Below are 16056 nucleotides of genomic sequence, written 5' to 3' on the forward strand. Positions count from 1 at the left end.
TTGTGGTACTTTTATATAATGGAATATTACTCAACTATAAAGAAAGATGAACTTGAGGCTTTTCTAGGTAAATGGTCACAACTAGAGACCATACTCATAAGTGAAATAAATCAGACCTGTCTGTGTAAGCACTGTATTGTCTCACTAGTGTAAGTCCTGAAAGACTGAGTTAACACTAGGAGGTATGATTGACATTAAGAAATGAAAGGAAAATGCTAAAAATAAAGGACAACTCGGGTGTGGGAAAAGAGAAGGGAAAGAAGGGGACATTATGTATGTATACAGTGTATCTAACATTATACAGTGTATCTAACATACTTGTACTACTATCAAAGGAACAATTAATGATTACTTGTTTGATAAATCTCACATGTCTGTATTTATTTTCCTGAGAAACCATTTTGAAGATATCAATAAGTAATACAACAACCATGGTTAATTTTCCACAACTTTGTCTGTATCTCTGTGTTATTTGTATCGTTCTTATGGAATTTCATAAATGGATGTCTGTTTGTTCATATGTTTTTCTTCTTTTATTTTAAAAAAGAAAAGAAAAAGAAATGATATTTCCATGGCAGTTGTCATGTCATCTGTCTTCTCTGATTTTTATTTTCCTCACTGCAGAGGTGAGGTCCAGATTTACAATCTGTCATTTCTCTAACTATGGCCCAGTCCTACCCTCCTTTGGGCAATCCAGCCTGGAAGTGGGAGAAGTTTCCACTGGGGTCTCTGGGCTGTAAAGCTGAGGGGTGGAAGACTTAGCTTAGGATTTTCTCCTCAGATTCAAGCAGCAGAAGAGAAGAAAACCAGGGTTTGCAGGCTCATGAATTGAGTGCCACACCTGGTAGAACTATGCGACCTGGATCCAGTCGGAAGGAAACTGTATGAGAGCACAGAAATAGCATTGCAGGTGGGGGTGGTAGGTGGGAAAGAAGGCAGCAATGACCAACACCTTGTTGATCATGTCCTGGAAGTTCAGCTGCTGCCTGGCATACAATGATGCCTAAGACATGGGTTGAGCAACTCAGCCACCTCTACTCTACATTTATGCTCTAAACTAACTCACTGGTTAAGCCTGCCATCTTCCAAACTTTCCCAGCAAACACTCTGCTTCTTTTCTGCTTTTCAAACACTGTTTGGATCCAGCCGCTCTCACATGATATTCTGGAAAGTCACATGCCTTCCTCACAACACTCCAAACTCCCCAAGAGCCAGTTCAACTGTTAGTATGAGGGTTAGCATACTTAGTTTCAGCGTGGTTTGCTAAACAAAAAAGCCCAGTATACTTTCCTGATCTCATCTTTTACCTCTCTTCACAGAACTCCAGGGATGAGGACTCAGACTCAGCCAGAGATCTTTGTCCCATCCTAAGGAAAGTTCCTCCCACTCACAACCAAATCCTAGTCAGCACTTGCTTACGTACCATGAGCACATTCATGTCTACCTTTAACCACCTGAACTGCTCCTTCATCCACAATACCTTGAGGGTGAACTCAGGCTCCAAAGGGGCAAGAATACTGCAGATTTTAGGATGGACCTGGTGATGTCACCCGCAATTTTCATGTTTACATGGAGGCCAAAGGAGAGCGCTGTAAGCTCATCAGAATCATCTAGGAGATAGGAGAGGAAGGAAGGAAGTGAGGTAGCAGATCGACTTGAAAATTTATGCAGAGCAACTTACAATATCAGGACAAAAAGAATGGAACCAGATTTGGAAAGATGTCTGTCCCAGTGAAAGGACTAAAAAGAGCATTAAAGCCAAGTATGGTGGTACATGCCCCTAATGACGGCACTCAGGAACTGGGCCAGGAACATCCCCATGAGTTCAAGACCTACACTGCAACATCCTCTCTCAAAATAACAAAGAACCAAAAACAAACAAACAAATAAACTGGCACAGTCCAGCTGTGCGGGGTCCAAGAAGCACAAGAACAGACTGACACGGGTTGAGAGGGCTTCAGAGAGTTTGGAGCTCTGAGCAAAGCTTTATTGTACAGCAGTAATTTTAAAGGCAGTTCTCAGCAGAGCATCAGACCATACCACATGACCTTCTGTTAATTAGTTGGCATAGTAACTTTATCAGAAAGCGGTTGGGTCACGGCCACCCTGCAGGCAAGAAGAGGGAACACAAGAATTTTCCCATAACCTAAATTTAGGTAGAGCAGAGAAAGAACAACTCTTGGCTTATGTCCTAGACTGCTCGGGCCTCCACCTGGTGTTTTCATGTCCTTTTCACAGCCAAAGGGAGGGGCGCGGCCAGCCCAGGAGAGCAAGAGTTTTCTCTCAGCTCTACATACTTGTTGATGCCAAATGAGTCTCTGTGCCTGCAAAAATAAACAAACAAACAAATCAAAAAGCAAAAGGGATTAGGGAATGAGAAATAAATGGTGGGTCATGTCAGCTGCATTCTCTTCCACCTGGAGAAGAAATCAGGTTCAGGTTTCCAACCCCATTACTCTCTGCTCTACCATCACCATTCTCTCTCCCCAACTTTGGAAGTTTCACCTTCTTTTCCTGAAGGTACTGGTCAGTGGGGTCAGAGTGACCTTCCAACTCCCCAGAGCTAAGCTCCACTGCTAGTTCCTCCACCTCTTCCTCTTTTCCCAAGCATAGGCTGCAAAAAGGCATCTGGGTCCCTTCCCCTTCCTTTGCTTCCCACTTTTCTTTTCATTTGAAGCACCCAGATGACCCGTGGTGGGTGGCATTTATGAATCATGGCATGAGCCCCTGGCTTCTCAAATATGGGCTTAATCTTAAGACCAAAGCAGCTCCCAGACATAGGAAGGGTTCACATCTCTGTAACACCTATAAACAACTCTCTGTTCACCACATCCCACACCAGCACTCACCTGTCCTGTCCCACTTAGTGCTTGCTCACTCACACATCCCTCTCCATGCTCAGCCTCTCAGCCTTAGCCCTATGGCTTCCAGGTCTCTCTTCTTGTGTTCATATCCTTACTAGTGTCACAGCCTGAGAGGCCAGGGCCCCTCACATCCCTCCAAGGATACTGTTAAGATATTCTTAGAACCAGAAGAAAAAAGAATCAATTCCATGTCAAGTCTCAGAAGCTTTAAGCTACTTTACCGCTTTCAAGCTCAGCTTCCTCATTCACCACCACCTACCTGCTAGGGCTGCTGGAAAATGAAATGGAATAATGCACTCACTCGACTTTGCAAATCCCACAGCCCTAAACTGCTGTAAGATGGCAGTAGTTGTAAGCCTGACAACAGCTCTGTGAAGTGCATTTTCAGAGACACCACTTTGAAGGTTAGGAACTTGGGGCTTCAGAAGGTTCTGAGTATTGCCCAAGGTTGCATACTTTGTAATTAGCAGACAGTATGGGGCTCAATCTAACTGTCCCTCAGTTCAGCTCCTGGTATCCACAGAAGCAATGTGCACCCATCTCCCAATTCCGACCTGTGTACGCAGTGTCCAGTGGATGTATGTTTACACAGGAATACAGAGAGAAGTGAGCTCTGAGACAGCAGCTACATCTCTTGCCTGATCTCAGAAGCAGCAGTTCAACACTACTGTGGAAATGTCATGTCAGTTCTCTCCTGGCGGAGGCTTTCCAAGACCAAAGGATGCTTTTGATTTGTTTTCCAGAGTCTCTGAACTGGAAGAAAAGTTATGCTATTGAGAAAGATAGCTGTAAGGTAAAGGCTCTGAGGAGAGAGGCTCTGCAGACACAAAGCAGCATGGGTGGAAACAGGCAGAGAATCCTGCTGACAACAGCATGCTGTACACATGTCTTGGGACAAGATAAGTGTCTGGGGCTACTGCCAAAGGGGTTACCTGAGCTGTCTCTGTAGCAAACAGACACTGAGCCCTCCTGCTGCTTGGAGCCTCAGAGGAGGCATGTGCTGGTGTGCAGGCTGCACACATTAGCATGCATCGTCTGAAATGGCTGGAGACCCTGAGGCAAGGGGCTGGCAGACATACTGTTCTTTACACTGGAGAAGGCACTCAGGCACTGGTTTGCCAAGACACGTTGTCTGGGCAGGGAGACACATGCCCATGAGGCTTCTCAATGGGCTGCAAGTGTGGAAGCATGTCCAGACACTGGTTATCCAAGGATAGGATGTCTGGTGGGCAGACACAGGCCCATGGCTTTTCTCCATGCCTGGCCACCAATTAGAATACACCTGGAAGGAAAGAACGATAGGTTGTGAGCACTGGCCTGCAGAGAGAGCCTCTGCACATTGGGAATGAATTTTTTACCTTGTCCTTGCTGGTTACGACAATGACTTGCACACAGAAAACAACCAATAACTGCTTTCCATGACTGCATTCATTCAGGATTTCAAGGAGAATTCAAGGAAGAGGTTTTAAGAGGCAAGGGAAAGTGTCTACAAGCAAGAAAGGTTTTGATAAAGGGATGACTGAAGAAGGAAAGAACATGCCTCATTATGAGCCGGTAAAGGAGTCCCCCAAGACTATCAGTGGAATCCTAACTTCATAGAAGGGCCTCACTTATAATTTGGATTCTGGATTCTTAGCTCCAGAGGAACAACATTTTAATCAAGTTGTGTATACTCAGCACAACAACTTCCTTGTCTTCTGTGAAGTTTTTTTCAACTATGGGATGATGAACTAGGGCCTCCACAAAGAGCTAGGCCCTTAGCCATTTGTTTTTGCATCTGTTCTTGCATAATTTAATTTAAGATATTTCTAAATCACTAAGTTGCCCAGGCTGGACTTGAACTTGCTTTCCCACTGCCTCGGCCTCCCAGCATGCTGGGACTACAGGTTTGTGCCACAATATCTCGTTCCTGTTCACTCCTTGACTTAGTTAAATTTTTGCTGCTGGCGCACCCAAATTTAAAAGGGGAAAGGTTTATTTAGCTCATACTTTGTAGAGGTTTCAGTCCATAATCAGCTGGCTGCAAGGCAGGGTGGCACATGGCAGAGGGGCAAAAGTTCATGGGGGAGAAAGAGAGCAAATGCAACTAGGGAAAGGAGACAAGACTCTTTCTGCCCTTCTATTGTACATGGGCTACCTGCCCTGGGTGGGTGAAGCACTCAATTCCTTAGTGACAGCATTGGACCAGGAATCAATCAGAAACTCTAGATTCAGCTGCCTCTGAAAAGCCTAACCCACATGACAGCATGAGGCTTTGGGGGAAGGCATTTAGATTCAAACTGTAACACCCTTCAACCAACTCAGTGGTATTGTGTCCACCAAACTGTCCTCTTAGATAACTAATAGGCTTGTTGTTCCAGTATGAATCCACAGATACACACTAGCTCCTGTCTAATTTACTTCCTAGAGTAGAAAATAGGCCATCATTTGCTGACTTTCTCATTGAAACACTTTCTTTGGCATCCACAACACTACTGTCCAACATTCTTCTTAAAATTCTAGATACATCTTCTTGTGGGTACTGTCTCACCATTCCCTAACATTCATTTCCTTTACCTCCATCTAATCCTTCTAAATACTTTCATGGTGTGGCCTCACCTGCAGGGTGACTCCAAATACCCTTTCTATACCAGCACTTCAAAATCATTTCCTGAGCTAGTTTATTCTCCTGAGCTTCATGTGGTACTCATCCGTCTATGCAGCATCTCTGCTTGGATGACTCAAAAGCACCCCACATTCTACAGATCCCAAAGGAATCTTCATCTTTCCCTCACTCCTACTTCTGCCTCAAATCCATCCCTCCCTTTTTATCACTTGTGCTCAGAAGGGTTTGGAGTGAGACACACCAAGGTTTGACTCCTGATTCTTCCACCCTGCGTCTAGAGTCAGTTACTTCAGTTCTCTGGTTCACAGTTTTCTCTCCCCAAAATGGAGAAAAATGCCTATCTCACAAAGGTGTTAAAGCATAAATGAGAAAAATATACAAAACCATTGTGGAATTGTCTTACATATAGTGAACTGTGGAGTACCACCTGCATGATGGATATGGGAGTTGCTGTCATCATAGTAAATAGCCAATCATGGACCCACCTCTACAACTTTGATAGGCTTGGACTCCCCTCAGTCTGTCTCACAGAGTAGACTGTCATTCCCTTATATCAGATATGATAGAGAGGTATTGTAACACCATTTACTGTACCCTTACTGTCAATCTATAGGGCATAAACCTCATGAAAGAATGGGACACTCTCTTAGTTACTTCTGTCTCTCAGAGGTGTGTGTCACCAGCTAGCAGGATAATGGCTAAGATGGGATATCAAGAAAGCAAAGGTTTGCATAAAAATTTGCAGTGCTGTGCCCCTCCCATTGTGCTTATAATTGGACAAAATAGATTCAAATTGGATTTCAAATGTAGGCCTTTGTTATTTCTCTGCCTATTTCTGTGCTGCCTACTCAGTGGAAAACTACAGAACCAAAAAGGATTTTCTCCATGGCCCATAACTCAGGAGAAGTTAAAGATTTTTATCAACATTGGTTGAACAACGACTACAATTGAGTCACCTAAAGTCTACTTTATTGCAACTATTTTTAAAGCTGCCAAGAGCTATATTAAGTAGAACTGCTCTATTCTATATTGACCATATTAGACACCATTCTAAGCTCCCAGGTCAGTTGTCATAAGGAAATTATAATACAGTTGCTCTTGTACATCTAGTTTCCATTTGTAATAAATTTAGACAATCTCATAAATTTTTCAACAAAATTCAAAATCTCTGCAAAAGGAAATTTTTAAAAATTTTTTTTCTTTTGGAGACAGGGTCTCACTATGCAGTTCAGGCTGGGCTTGAGCTCACTTTGTAGCCCAGGCTGGTCTGGAACTCACAACAATCCTTCTGTCTCAGACTGACAAGTGCTGGCATTACAGGTGTGAGCCACCAGGCCTGGCTCTGAAAGGAATTTAATATCACTAGAGCACAAGTTAGACAAATCATAATGTCTTTTCAGCTCATTTCTATGCCTATTTCTGAACAGAGGTCCTAGCACTAACTGGTTATGGCAAATGAATATTATCCATATAGCCTCTTTAACAAACTTAAATATATTCATGCCTCTATACACACCCTCTCACATATGATCCATGCTACCTGTCAGTCAGGTAAACAAAGTCGATATGTCACACAACATTGTATGTCAGCCTTTGCTGACTTAGGAGTGTCACAAACAATAAAATCTAATATTAGTCCTGTTTATATTAGTAAATATTTTCAGAGTTTTCTTGGTAACTGAAATATGCAGCATATTACAGGGATGACCTATAATCCCTGAGGTCAAGCAAGAACTGAATACACTCATCTTAAATTAAAAAAGTAACTAGCCAAACAAAACAAAGAGGGATTACAGCATCAGGATTCTCCTCAAATGTGTTTAGATTTTGCTATATATGTTTTAGATTTTATGAAACCTGTTCCTGATTCAGATCTGCCACCAGACATGTTAGATTGTGGACAAGGAACTACCCAGTCTCAGATGTCCTTACCCCCTGTAACTTGGCATGACCTCAAAACAGGTGTTTGGAATTGTCCAGCATCACTCTTACATTAGGGCAGAGGACACTCATGTATTTTCACAACAAATGGAGAGACATTATGTATTCCATCCTGATGTGTGTGCCCACAGACCAGTCAGCTCCATAGATCATCAGTGTCACTCCTGAGCACAGAGATACCCCAACACTCCAATTACAGCCTAACTGGCACCTGAGCATCAGGAATCCTCCTGTCCCCTAAAGGAAGGAGATTGGCCACTGCCCATCAGAGCAGCACCATGGCCAGAATCCATTCCACCTGTGCAACATGTTGAGCCCTCTGCCAAGACCTCAAACAATGAACCTGGGCAGGCATCATTCACTGTCCTGGGAAGGCCTGAAGCAGACCATTCATGAGGGCTATCACCTAGTTAACAGCCAGGGTTTTGTTCAATCAACTGAAAATCTTTTCCTTGCAATGTTTGCTCTCCTGGCAGCTACAGTATGCATTGATGTGGTTCAGAGCAAAGAGTACTGGACCTGCAAACCTAGTCCACCTTGCTTAGCCCCCTTACTTGAATGCACAGGTCCCCAGAGATTTCCCATTCTATAGAAAGAATAACCTTACATATACTATTCTGCCTGGCCCACAGATTTTAATGCTTCTACAAGAACAGGCTAAACTTAACATTACCTCCCATTTTGTATATCCACTTTTATGTGTAGCCCATCTACAGCAAGATTGTTACCCTTGTAGGTCTGCTGTGGATAAGACTTGGAAAGTACAACTATTCAAAGAACAATTTGTCTTATTAGCCTTAAATTCTATTCCCTTGGCTGGTAACCTTGTAAGAGTTTCAAACCCAACATTTGTATCTGTATTGCAGAAGCCCATGCCCCTCATTTTGAGGAAGGTGATTTGGGCATCTAGTAGACTTTCAGAGATCCATACCACGGATACGTTATACATAAATTTAATTCTTCCCTTGTAGATGGTCCCCTTGAGGATTCCTTCTGTGAGAAGATCAAGATTGGCAGAAGATTTCCTTTTTGGGCTCTCCCGACTGTACCAGGATCTCAGAGGCTTTGTCCACTGTTACATGGTCTGGTACAGGTCTCACTCCTGCCTTATCCAGACTCATTATCCATGACAAAACTGAACCCATACAACACACTTTCTGGAAATTAGCCCTACCTTTTCCTGCTGGATGGCTGCAGACTGGGCATCTGCAGCCAGTAAATGGAGGAAAAATCAAAGCAGTATTACTAGGTCATAGGTATATACAAGTAAATATATGTGTTTATGATCCTCGTGCAATAGGGAAGAGATAGTGGTGACAAAACCTGTTCTCATGTACTAATTGTGATCTTGTCCTTAGTATCATGCCTGAACATCTTCCTAATGACTCTATAGCAGTGGTCATGGGCATGGTTGCTGAAATTCAGCTTCTGGTCAATCGAATGGAGACTTGGTATCATTCCCCCACTTCCCTTTTAGTAGAGAATTTAACTAAGAGATTCAGCAATTGGACCAAGTGGATGATTGGATTAATTATAGCAGGGATAACCTCCTTAGTGTTTTGATAGCTAGTTCAGCTATTGGCTTTACAGCATTAGCTCACTCAGTACATACTGCTCACTTTGGAGACAACTGGACAAGAATTGCTGACGAGAGCTGGAAGCTTCAGGAAGACATTGATATGAAATTGCAAACACAAGTAAGCATCTTAGAGACCTCCATCCTTTTGGATGGAAGATCAAATTTAAAGTTTGCAATTGCAGAAGGATTAAAATGTCACTATAATATGATTCACTTTGGTTTCACCCCTTTACCAAGTGAGAGAAGCCTGCACACTGGGGAAATGATCCAAAAACATATACAAGGAGCAATCCATTCCAGTGTTACTATAGACATAGATGCTCTTCAGAGAAAAGTGCTGTCCATGTCACAGCAGACAACCACATTTGATGCCCAAATTAAAGTATGAAATATTTGCTGATGCTATAGAATAATTGCATCCATTTACATATCTCAAGGCTCACTTTTGGCTTTATATTGGATACATTGTGCTCATTCTCTTGTTTATAGTTCTTCTTATTACAGTGTGTCATAGAGGATTCACAACCCAGAAACAGTAAGAAGCCATGCAACTAAGGCTGACCTTGCTCCACTCATCAAATTCTTTCTTCACTTCTATTGCACTCTGACAAATAAGCTCTCCTTCCTTTAAAAAAAAGAGGAAGAAAACTGAATCATTAATTCCACATTATAGCAAATATTTGCTGAAGACCTGCTACAGTCCCTTGTTATGTGTGTCACCAGAGAGACTTAAAAACATTCCCCCCACAGTCCAGTTGTTTGGCCTCAAAGTGGCCCATCTTATCTAAATCATAAAGTCCCTTGAGAAAAGGACTTGTCTTCCCTTCCCTTATTCTTCAAGATGCCTGGCACAGTTGGTGATCAGTGAGTGTGTGCTGGGATGGTGAATGGTGAGTAGATGGAGGAATGAGCAAGGCAAGTTCATGTATTTTCATTCTATATTTACTGAACATTTCCTCCAGTCTTGGCTCTAGGACTTTCACAGTCAGACTCATTCTTTTTTCTCAAAAAGCCAATGAACAGTGCAGTATAAGAAGTTGAAATTCAAGTTCAAATGCTTTCAATGAGTATTGACTAACACAGGAAACTGAAATTCTCTGCTCCACTTTTGATCACATAGGTCGGCAAAATAATTTTATTTTTCCTTCCTAGATACTCTAAAATCATTTGCAACATCCAAGAAGGCGGCATTCTAGCTCTGGCTTCTAGCTCTGGGAAACCAGCTGGAGCTCAGGCCCTGTGGGATCCATGTGAATGGTAGTCTGGGTAGCCCTGAGTCTCCCTGATGCTTCCCCTCCATACCCACCAGCCACTTCAGCTTGGCTCTTAGTTCTTCCAGTAGCTCCTCAGCTGGATGTTCCTGATGCTTCTGCCTTCCTGGGGGTCATGGCATGAGAAAGGACAAGGTGATGGAGTGGAAGTTTCTCACATCTGCAGTCACATCTCAATCTGAGACAAACTTGCCATGCAGTCTGTTGACAGTGGGCAAAGGACTTACCTCCCTTTGCCTCTGCTTCCCCAAACCACAAAACAAAGATTGTAACATCACCCAACTCAGAAAGGTTTTCTCAGGATGAAATGTGACAATACAAAGTGACCAGCAGAGTGCCTGTCGTGACAGCTCAATAAATGTAAACTGTCATTATCTTGTCATTTAAAAGAATAACTTAGACAGTCCTGACACATAGAAATGCAGAATTATTGGAGTGACAGAAATGGGATACTAAACAGACAGCACATGCCAATCATTAATGCAGAGAACATACCTATACAGCACTGCAAGAGAGGGGAAGTTACATAATGGAAATAGCTGCAGCTTTCAAGTCACATTTCAAAAGAATGTATTACAACTTACATGTACAGTGTTAAGTTTCCAAAGAAAAAAGCAGAGGCTTGGAAGAAATATTCTAATAAAGGTTATTTTAGTTGCATACTTTAATCTTCAAAACAAATTTTGGTAGTACTGGGGATTGAACCCAGAGTCTTCGTGCTGAGTTACATCCACAACCCTTTTCTTTTTTACTTTGAGTCAGAGTCCCAGTAAGTGGCCAAGTTTCCCAGGCTGGGCTTGAACTTGTGATCCTCTTGCCTCAGCTTCCCAGAATGCTGGGATAACAGGTATGTGCCATCATGCCTAGCTAGTGTTTTTGTTTTTTAATTGACAAACAAAATTGTACATATTTATCATATAAATCATGCTGTTTTACATTGTAGATGTAGATACACATTGTAGAATGATTAAATCTAGCTAATCACCTCACTTGTCATTTTTGTAATGGAAAACTTAACATACTCTGTAAATATTATTTGAGTTTTTAAAGTGAAAGCAATTCACAATGAATTACCAAATTACATACAGTTAATGCAAGAGTTAAGAGTCAGTGAAAAAGACATCAATTATTCTCAAATACTTGTTCATTTTTAAAGTACAAGTTATTTCTAGACAGATGATACTGTTATTAAAACTCTAAACCTTTCTTTGATAAAAGAAGTGGCTTTTCTGGTTTAGTCTTTTTGGAAACAAATTTTAGGTGGACAGAAAATATTTTTGTTGAATAGAGTTATTTCAGGTGAGTCTAGAGTAGGAGAGAGATACAACATGCCTGGGAACAAAAAGTTCTGAAGATTGTGCAGGACCACCTAGGCAACTGTCCTTGAAATAGGAGCAATTGCCTCCATTTTGGCTGAGCTCAACCCTATTTCGATGTATTGATATGTACAGAGTTGTCTAGGACCCTTTCCTTATCCCTTCAATTGGCTTTAGGCAATGCACATCAGTCTAGCTGAGGTGTTGATGATAATCTTTGGAGATGGCAGGTGAGTTTCCCCAGACTCCCCATTGTTGCCATGAGTGAGTTCAGATGATGTGGGATGTATGAGCCAATGCACAATGCTGTCAGCTGGGATTGAGCCTTGGGATAGAGGCTATGGCTTGCTGGGGCTTCAAACATTACACATCAGAGCTGAAGTACTGACCCCAAACCATTAGATACAATCTCAATTGTGTTATGCAGATCACTCTTTCTGCATATCCTTCTCTCTGCATTTGCAGAGGTGGTTTCACGCTTCCTATCTAGCCCAGCTTACAGCACTCAGCATACTGTGAGCATTCCATTCTCACAGTCACTCAGCCTCAAGCCACTCCTTTCTTCATGAATGAATAAACCTGGGTTTTCCCTTGGGTCAAGGCCTTTGTTCTAGATAGCAATCATCATGGCTGCACTTAGGACCCCTTGCCTCCTCATAACTACAAATATGCCTTAGTGTCTTTATTCTCACCATGGGTTGCACTAGAAGTGGTAGATTGGAATTAACTTGCCAAGATTCCAATAGATGTTCATGGGATTACAAATACAAACTTCCTGGGCCACAACGAGGACTGGGAAGGGCTCTCTATAGAACCTAAATGAATTTTTAGCATAGTTTCTCTCCCCTTACATTAAGGAAATATGAAGAACCATGCACAAAGGTTTACACAGGAGAATGTTGATCATACTGTGCTGTGTAATAGGGAAAATTCTGAGTAACCAATATGGCTATTCAGTGAGAAGACATTATGCATAAATTATGATCATTGGGCCAGGGAGATGGCTCAGGGCTGGAGATATAGCTCATTGGCACAAGTGCCTGCATGGTAAGTGCAAGGTCCTGAGTTCAATTCCCTTCCTCGTACCAAAACCAAAACAAAATAAATTATGATCATCACATGATGGGATACTATGCAGCCATTGAAGACCACATTTTCAAAGATGATTTAAAGATGTTAGAAAATAAAATGTCATTTCTACACAGGAGACATATTTTGTTAGAAAATAAGTATTTAAGACATGGAAACTACATTTCTCCTTAGCTCCCAGTGCAGAACCAACAAGAATTAAGTATACAGAATGCATAATAACTAGGTACCTGTTCTAAAACTCTTTTTGGAAAAGGAAATTGAAATGATGGAAAATAGAGAAAGGGTTTCTTTAAACTTTTGATACATTCATTTTGTTTTATAGGTATTTCTACTGAGTCTCAAAATGTAGATATCAAATATGAAAATGTCTCTGTGGGGACAACAGTCTTGCTACCCATGTTAGAATCTGAAATTGTAAAATTAGACAAAGTGATTAAGTGATGATAAGCTCGGGTACATAGGAAAGGAAAAGAACTTTTTTGACTGCTCATTTACCTCATTTAGGCTTATTTGTAGCCAGTTGCAGCGAACTGTAGGTTCACAGAAGGCTGGGAGGTAAGGGTCCTTCAAAGTTCCTCTATCTAACTGCCTCATTCACAATGAAAGCCACAGAAATTCAGGAATGAAAACTGACTGTGGCTGCATCATGGAAACAAAGTTAAGACTAACCCTACCTGTTCTCTTCTCCATACAAATGCTCCAAGCTTGTCCAGCTCCATCTAGGATCCCCCTTGGTGAATGGTGGGATCGCTCCATCCACAACTAAATGATGAGGGCAGGCTTGGGTACACATATGTGTACTACCCAGTGCCCAAACCCCCAGGCCTTTCCCCAGTCCCTGCATGGTCTCTAGCTGCTGCCTGGACTCACCAGCTTCTGCCACACATGCCTGCACTGGATGTGGCCACAGAGAAAGGTGGCATTCATGAATGTCTTTTCACACAGGTGGCCCTACACAAAAGAAAAGCAATAATGAGTATGGCATTAGAGCCCCTGCGTCAGCCAGGGATTTCTCCTCTAGGACAAACCAGACATGAATTCCTCCATATACCCTGGACTTTTCCTTTAAGTTAAGCAGTAAATTTCCTCCTGGCATTCACCAAGTTGGGCTGCGCAGGTTGTTTTATTTTTGTTTTTGTCTTTTGTCTTTTCTGAGACAGCATTTCACTATGCAGTTCAGGTTGGCCTTGAACTCACTTTGTAGTCCAGGCTGCCTTTGAACTCACAAGGATCCTCCTGCCTCATCCTCTCAAGTGCTGGGCTTACAGGTTTGTATCACCACACTCCACTCTACTTTATGCTGCTGTTTTGTCACTGATAATCAAATAGTTTCTGACGTTTAAATCAAAAACAATGTATCCATTACCACTTCATCAATGAATGCTGCATCATGGGGATCCCGTTGTCCCACTGTGATGCTGAGATATAGCAAGAGTATATATCTGGTCTTTATCCCTGGTTCCTGACATAGAGCTCCTAACGCCCTCGTAATTTCCAGAGCAAAAAGAACAATAACTTCTTTTTTAATACTCTTCCACAGTCCAGGCAGTACATGGTTCTTGACATAAGACCTTCAGGGCTCCTTGGACTCTCAGTGGTGATAAACTGTCTTTTGTAGCCTTAGGAGACTGGTGGCTTACAGCCCCTGGATGGCTATAGGATGGGAGCTGATCACCAGAAAGATTAAGGTAGGATTGAAGGGTCAGAACTTAAAATGCTACCACCTGAGCTCGAGGGAGTAGAAAGGCATGGATACTGACTTAATGACAGTAGTCAATGACTTAGTCAACTGAGCCTGCATGGCAGAATCTGCATTAAACCCCCAAATAATAGGATTGATTCTGAGGATTTCCAGGTTGTTGAACATAGTGAACTGTTGGGGCCCACATACTTTGCCATGTGCATGTCTTCTACTTGACTCTTCTGAGTTGCACCCTTTGCAATAAGCCAGGAGTAAAGTGTCTTGCTGAGTTCTGTGAGCCATTCCAGCAAATTACTGAACTTGAGAACTGTATCTTGGTAACTTTAAACTAATTACTAGTTAATCAGAGAGGGAGAGTGTAGGGAGTGAAGCTGTCTGTACCTCAGGTATCTAGGACAAAGCCACTGCTTCTCATGAGTTTTGCAGGGCCCCATGAGAAGTGTGCACAGCTCAGGGAATGGATGAACATAGTGACTTGACCTTCACCTGAGATAACACAGACAATTCTCTCTTGTCCCCATAAAGCCTCCAATTTTTCCCCATGAAGCCACCAAGACATGTTGACTGTTCTGCTAATAGAATAGATTTTCTTCCTGTCCCAGATTCTATCCTCCCCTTAAATTATCCATAAATGTATTCATATGCTGATTGTATAAACAAACGTGCTGTGGGTGCTTGGCATTTGTCTACCAGGAGAGAGGGTGCCACGTGACCTCAGCTTTAGTATATGGATTCCTGTCTTTCTTCATCTCCCACTGTCCTCCCTCCAGAGATTTAAGAGCTGTGCTGGACATGGCAGTACGGGAGGGCCAGGGCTTGCAATTGACCTCTGAAGGGCAACCAGTCTTCTGTGGGACCTGACACTGTCTCCAGGTAAATAGAGTCATGACTGAATTAAATTGAAAGATACGCATTGGTTTTAGCGTAGAGGGGGACATCCACTCATCTGATGTCAGAAGTTTTGTGAGAAGACACAGATTGTCCATTCACCACCAAACTGTAAATTTCTTGAAAACCTAAACCATTTTGACTTGTGTCTATAGCCTCAAGGCCTGACAACCATGACAATTTATTAAGAGGCAATGCTCCCAACTGTATTAGTCCCTATTTCATTGCTGGGACAAAATACCTGACACCTACAATGAAGGAAAGGAAAGTTTATCTGGACTCATAGTTGTTTGGCTCCAGAGTGGAAAACCATGGGGGAAGAGATGGGAGAAGAACACTGCTCACCACATGGCATCCAGGAAGCAGAGAGAGGAGGGAGGAGCTGGGCAAGAACACATGTTCTCAGAACACACCCCAGTGACCCACTCTTCCAAGCAGGCCCCACCTCCTAATCACACGTTTCAGGACCCTATGATCCAGTCACCATTCCAAAGCTCCAGCTCTGACCTTGAGATTTGGGAGACATTTGAGATCTCAACCATAACATTAATTCATACTTTCTATGAAGAAACACTCAAATACACACAAATGCTAGTCTGGGTAATGAACCATCGCTTGCTTGAACAGTGGCATCTCTTTTCCAAAGGGAGCTTCACTCCACTACTGCCTCAACGTACATTGATTCTATATACACGCACACCCTGTATAAATGAACACATTCTTAGCCATATATACTATATATCCTTCATTCATTCACATACAAATCCCTACATGCATCCTCTATAAGTGCAAACACAC

General features: G+C 42.4%; 1 pseudogene; it reads right to left on the reverse strand.

The window, feature by feature from the left end:
• Window positions 1-14652, reverse strand: part of LOC102002972 — a 71303-nt pseudogene extending 56651 nt beyond the window's left edge.
• Window positions 14653-16056: the final 1404 nt, after the last annotated feature.

The sequence above is a fragment of the Chinchilla lanigera genome, unplaced genomic scaffold (genome assembly GCF_000276665.1).
Source record: "Chinchilla lanigera isolate Chin_1 unplaced genomic scaffold, ChiLan1.0 scaffold00048, whole genome shotgun sequence".
Lineage (NCBI taxonomy): Eukaryota > Metazoa > Chordata > Mammalia > Rodentia > Chinchillidae > Chinchilla > Chinchilla lanigera.